The sequence below is a fragment of the Apium graveolens genome, unplaced genomic scaffold (genome assembly GCF_009905375.1).
Source record: "Apium graveolens cultivar Ventura unplaced genomic scaffold, ASM990537v1 ctg4572, whole genome shotgun sequence".
In the NCBI taxonomy this organism is placed as follows: Eukaryota; Viridiplantae; Streptophyta; class Magnoliopsida; order Apiales; family Apiaceae; genus Apium; species Apium graveolens.
The window spans coordinates 89,231-96,034 of record NW_027418604.1 but is presented as its reverse complement, the minus strand read 5'-3'; the positions used below and the strand labels follow the sequence as shown (position 1 = coordinate 96,034).

The window sequence follows — 6,804 nt, the reverse complement described above, 5'->3', positions numbered from 1 at the left end:
AAATATCAAAGAGAATATTTTGTGCAAGTTTGGAGTACCATCTGAGATCATTTGTGACAATATGTCACAGTTTATAACTGACAAGATAGAGGAATTTGTAAACGGTGAAATGTCAACTTGATCAAATCGACACCTAGGTATCCTTAAGAAAATGGGCAAGCTGAGTTCAGTAACAAAGTCATAACTAACAACCTTGAGCAGAGGTTGACGTTAAGAAAGGGTAATTGGGATGAGGAACTGCCTTGGGTATTATGGTCTGACAAAACTACACTAAAAATGTCGACAGGGAAGACACCATATAGTTTGGTCTATGGTACAGAAGATGTCTTACCAATAGAGGTCATGATGCCTACTTCCAGGTACGGGTTATTGACACCTGAAATGATTGAAAAGGAGTTGGCACATGATATAGACACAGTGGATGAACTGCGAGAGATGGAAAATATACACATGGTATCTCAGCAAAGGGTCGCCAACACTTACAACAAACATGTCCATTTAAAGGCATTTTGAGTTGTTGATTTAGTATTGAGGAAGACGTTCCAGAACACTATAGACATTATGGCAGGAAAATTGCTGACACCTGGGAAGGGCATTACCTCATAGATGCAGTCGTCGGAGGTGGGGCTTATTAGTTGTCTACCTTGGATGGAAAACAAATACTAAGGAGTTGGAATGCTTTACATTTAAAATTTTATCACGTGTAAAATTTTCTATTCCCTTATATTATTCCAGTTTTTTAGTAGAACCATCAATAAGCCATTAGGACATAACTCTATATATATGTCAATTTCAGTTTTTGCTTACACTGAGACTGGTTATGTCATGAATCAATTTCCTTTCGTATTCTTACATTATGTGCTACATGATTACGTGAATTACTCCTACGAATGTGTTTATTCTTCCTATTTACAATATGATAGATCATGTGGTATGCAACAATTACTTCACTGCACTTCCTTATAATATAACCAGAATAACCATCCTAGTTATATTTAATCATCGATTTATTATATTTAACCTAGAACTTCAAACACAAAGGTTGATCCCCTATTACGATATTTTGTCATGAAAAATGAGAAAACTACAAACATCTTCCATATTCTTGTTTATTTTATCAAACTATAATGACACAGCGATACTGAAATACACTAGAACACAAATGATAGCTAACGGGTAATTGGTGAGCTTCAAGAGGGGAATGCCTCTTAGTCACTCTACGAGTGCATGCACCAACTTATTCGATTATACTTTTTTTCGACTTGTTAAGTACTATGATAATGTCAAGATCTGGTAACCAAATAACAACAAAACGTAGAGCGAGACTGTCATGACAACTCACAACACATGTTGACATGTATGAGGAATAAACACACTAAAGTTAAGGAACATTATGACAACTCATACTTCACGTAATCACATAATTATTTAACATAATAAACAATTAAATACAAGTTTTACAATGATTGGTTATTAAATAAAAATCTATTTTTCTAAAGAATTACATCTAGACATGTTTTGGATTAAGAGTTTCTTATACGACTTGTAAATCTACAAGTTATTAATCCCTTACTTGGATACACTAAGCTTAAACAACGATGATCAACTAAATTACAAGTATTGAATCCATATCAACATATGGCCAATCCTGTTCCAGGTAATAAGTAACAAATACAACCAAAGAGTTAGAAAAGAGAGAAAAAGTTGAAGTAATGAGAAAAAATACATAAACGATATCGACATGTCAAAAGCATATCGGATTGTCAAACAAAAACCAACAAAGTTAAAACCAACATCCTCCGCTAAAAGGAGGAACAAGGATAAATAGTAGCAAAACCATCAAAGTACGAAAAGGAACACTACTTAGGCAATTTAAAAGTTCGACTTATAGTGACTTAGAATATAAAAGAAAATTACGAGAAGGAAAGCTTTTCACTCGTCATTATGGCCACTGCCCTTTGGAGACTTCATTTCAACATCTTCACCACCAAGGTCACAAGATCATTAAGGGGAAAGGCATCGTCGGGGAAAGCTTTATTCTAGATCTTCACAGTTTCAAGCACATCCCAAGAGCACCATTCTCCCCTGTTGTACTCAAGCAGCATGCTGACACGAGTCTTCATAATTTGCTGATGAACAACTTTTTTAGCCTCATCACGCATATTTTTCTCCAATAACTGGACTTTTGAGCAAAGTCTTCAGTTCTTTCCGCACTTTATTCTTGGCCTTGAGATTACGGCTTGCTAACTCCTTTGCAGCTTGGATTTTACTGTCACATCCCTTGCGTTCAACTTCAATCTCTTTGTGCATGTTGGACTCGTGCTCATACAGTTCACAGGAAACCAGAATGCCTTGTCAGATCCTGGATTGAATGAAGTAAAGGGCGTTAATAATTAAAAAGCAAAGATTATATGGTGAATATACATATAGCACGATCGATGAAATGCTTACGTGAAAAGAGTAGCCAGCAGAATAGTCCATTATGGATCCAATGGTCTTGGCAGAATGGCGCACCATTGATTGAGGCAGGATCATGTCTCCCGACAAGTGTGCGAAGGTGGAGGTTTTGACTCCAACACTATAGGCTTGAGCAGCAAGAGGAGTGAATTGGCTACTGGTACCAATACTAGATAATTTAGTTCTGATCTTCTTGATAGGGGGACTGGTAGTGAGGCTTGCTAGGAAGGGAGATTTAGAAGATTTAGTCTCAATGGACCCATCCTCACGGGATTTCTTAAATAAATCTTTACTACAAATCAACAACAGCTTGATGACAGGTGGCTTAAACTCTACAATTAGGAAGCAGGGGTCAATGTGTGTCAAGAGTATTAACAAAGAGATACAGGAAAAAAGAGACACGTCAAATTAAAATTATTCGACGTATACCTCTAGCATACTTGAGCCAGGAGCTCATTTCAATCTCATTCGTGGTATTGGGACTTTCTTTAAATTTTGAGGAAATACTGTGAACAGACAAAGAGGGCTTAGTGACAGGAATAGATAACTTACTTCTAGTCTTCGTAGCTGCACCTCTGTTTCTCGGATTCTCAGACACCCTTCATTCGACTCTTTCGACTCCTTTCTTCCTCTAACTGGAAAATTCAGCAACATTCACTACGCTAGCATTGTGTATGAGACGATCCAAACAGTTGGGCCATAGCCTCTCGGCAACAGGCAAACTACGAATCTTCTTGATGATCTCTTTGGAAGCAACATCTCTCTCATCACATTAAAAATCTATGTCTAAAATCACAAAGGGAGGGCCACCATAATGAAAAAATAACAACAGAGAAAGGAGAACTGACATCAAGTATTAAACAATAACGTAATCACGTAATGAGCGGGATATGGTAATGCAGGAAACAGATCTTGATCAATCAATAAATAAAGGAAAGAAAAATTTGGAAGTAGAGATGTAAAAGGCATGCGAAAGTGTAAAGATGACATATGAAAAGTCAACTTGTGAAAACGATAAGATCTAAGAATTATTCGAGAAACAAGTAAAAGTAAAGGGCTTTAAAAAAGATTACCAGTGTTATTCCCTTTTTTAAATCAGATAATCAAGATCACTACCCAACATCATGTGATCAACAAAAAAGTAGTCCTTCTTTCAGTTTCTATTATAGATGGTCTCATTATTGAGAATCAGAAGGTCATTTGTGTTCATGTTAGCAAAATCAAACCTACAACCGCTAAACTTCTTGAGGTTGTATGACTGCTTCACCACTTCAACATCGATTTTCAATTGATATTTTTTTCAGTGACATCCAGACAGGCTAACATCCTTCATGCAAAAGGCATGAGTTGTCCAGGCGATACTTTCAGAGCGTGGAGCACATCAGCATTGAGTTTTGAAAACAGAAAGGTGAAGCTGATATTTAATGAATAATAATAGAAGCATACCCAATTTTTTCTGTATGAGTCGGCACAATCACCGTCACCAGGAACAATAACGACCACATCGGAGTGGAAAAGTAGTTTGGCTTCTTCAAGCTTCTCAATCTTTAAAGCGCTGGGATGACTGTCACACGAATCGAGTAGACTGGTAGCAATCCAACCACCAGTTTTAATTGAGTTTTAATTGAAAATAGTTGGAAGAGAAATACAAGCAAGAAATTTAGAAAGAATAAAAGAATTTTAAGTGGAGTGAATACAGGGAAAAGCTGGAAATTATGATAACTCTTGGAACTTAGATTGTTGATAAGTGAACAGATGGTGCATGCATATCGATTGATTGATACATGAGGCCAATGAAGTTGGATCATCACTATGCACTACCTCTTTTGAATCGGTAGAATTTAATCATATGACTACAATTTTTAGCTGTTCCATTCGTTCCAGTTTATCTGTTTTTTTGATTTTTTATGGTCAAATTGACCCATTTTTTACCAATAATTTCATATAGTGAATAATCAAAAAATATTATAAAAATTATATCATTAAAATGTACACGTAATATATTTTAATATATATATTTATCAATTTTTAAAAATAATGAAAGATTGAGGTTTAATTTACGGTCAAATTTGGGTCAATTTGACCATAAAAAATCAAATAGAACAGATAAATTGAGATAAAGGGAATAATTTTTTTTATCCATCATTAATTTTATTGATAAAATCTGGGGCCATTGTGAGAAAATACACAAAAAGATGCATATTTTGGAGATAATGCCCAAAATGGAACTATACACAAACCTGGTCCATCCATGGCACTTGGTTAACCGGGTTAATAATCACGTTATCTATATGACTCGTTTTTGTCATCAGATCAGATGGAAGGGAATACACCGAGTCCATTAAATATCTAAATAAGGCCAAGCCCATTACACAAGAAATCACTTCCATCTCAGATTTTACTGCCTCAGCCTATCATTTCAATCGTTAGCAAGCAAAATATGCATACATACATATATGTCTCTATATATAAATATGAATCTAAACTTGAATTTGAACCCAACGCAACCGGAAATTATATTAATAAACGCAATATGTATATACGTTTTCATGAAAATGTAAGTATTAGTTGCATTCTTCATGGACAACGCACATATTAGTTCTGTTCTTTGTAATTTGATACGTCAGCAATCACAGAAACACAAAATTTAACCAAATTTGCATTTTTATGGTAAACGATGATGATTAATGTGTTTTGGATCCTCACGATAGTTCATCTTGCATTTTCATTGACTGATTATAAACTTAGCTCCTGCATTTATGCTAAAAATAATGGTAACGCGGGGTTTTTATGCGTTAAGCTGTTCGCCCAACTTTTAAATGCGTTTCCCGTGTACTAGTGGCGGGCCAGGTTTCCAGGGTGTGCTTTTTTGGGTACTTTAAGCTAAAAATGTGACAAATTTGGCCCAAAACCCGACCATTGTTATGTCAAGATTTTCGCCTTATGTCGAGACAGAACGAGAGGTCAACCGACGACTTAGTAACATTCAGAATCAGGAGCATTGAGGACGTGACGGACGGAAGATGTGTCGAGAGGATAAGCTTGGAGATTTGGTCTCTAACCACTCGACTTTCCAGGAGAGACATTTAGGCAACATGATCATTGAGTTAACAACAATAACGGGAAAACGGAACAGAACCAAGGAAGTAGGAGCTGATGAGCACAAGGAGGGAGAGTGAATTTCATTTTTGGCATCAGTACAATACATCAACACACATTTTACAACACACACACATGACCTCATAAAAAAAATACAAGTCATTTGTCAAGCATGAATAATATTAGTTTGAATTTTGATACTCATTCTCTCGAATTATATACATTGTAAATATGATCGATATATTAGTGAAATTATCTAAGGTTTGGTACTCAATCCCACCCGCGATTTTTACCTATTCAAAAATTTCCCACGTCACCAATCTCCTGTATCATTTACATTTTTGTTCTTGTTTTACTTAATTTTAGCTTATAATAATCAAAGTAATCCTTAACATTTTGTTGGGAACGTAAACTAACACTACACGCAACAATGAATTAGACAGTTATATATATCAAGATTAAGCAAGAACAGGCAATGAACCAAATAACGAAACAAAAATACGAAGGCAAAACAACAAGATATAATCAGTAAATGAACTGACAAATAGAGGGAAGAACACTTAGCTCTAACAGAAGCTTTAACAAATCTGAAAGGACTATGAACAGCTGAGTCGCCTAAACTTCGAGAAGCCTAGACTGTTCTTGAAGAGATTATGGCCCCACTTGCGCTGTGTTGGGTTGCAGCAATATCGCTTCCAGGATAAAACAGGACAGAGCATTTCGTTCACAGTCACGTAATACTCAACAGCGACCCGTATCTCAGTTCGCCCAGACAACCTATGCTATAATATGTATGTTATGGAGGAGAGAAAGAGAGAGATATAGCAGTTACGTTTTCACAATTATGTGATTGACGTATATTTATTTCAAATATTTTGTTCAGTACATATAATATACCACAAAGCGTAACTGAATACATTACTTTAATTAAAATAAATATCCTGACTTAAATTGCATTTAATGAAATATTTCCAGAATAAAAAATATAACAGTCAGTATCAGGATTTGTCCTGATACAGCCATCCCATCAGTATTTACTAACCACGGCAAATCCTAACCAGCGTCAAGATTTATCAGCCATAGAAAATCCCGATCCAGGGGCGTCAGAAAGTCCATCAACGGATAATGCACGGAATCAGTCTGTTAGGTCACACACACTGTAGAAGGGGGTTGAATACAGTGTTTACTACAATCAAATCGAATATAAGAACTCAAGTAACAGAATACAGATTTTATTCAACACAATAA

The 6,804-nt window shown here is 35.8% G+C and overlaps 1 long non-coding RNA gene across 3 annotated transcripts; it reads right to left on the bottom strand.

Moving 5' to 3' along the window:
* Nucleotides 1-1,618: 1,618 nt before the first annotated feature.
* LOC141702037 (uncharacterized) lies at nucleotides 1,619-4,276 on the bottom strand. Of its 3 annotated transcripts, none has more exons than XR_012566986.1 (4): nucleotides 3,531-4,276; nucleotides 3,010-3,243; nucleotides 2,452-2,789; nucleotides 1,619-2,362 (listed from the first exon to the last, which is right to left on the bottom strand). It is a non-coding gene; the product is annotated as an uncharacterized LOC141702037 (long non-coding RNA). The 3 variants fall into 3 exon arrangements; XR_012566987.1 differs by having other exon boundaries at nucleotides 3,904-4,276; XR_012566985.1 differs by having other exon boundaries at nucleotides 3,010-4,274.
* Between the last annotated feature and the right edge of the window lie 2,528 nt (nucleotides 4,277-6,804).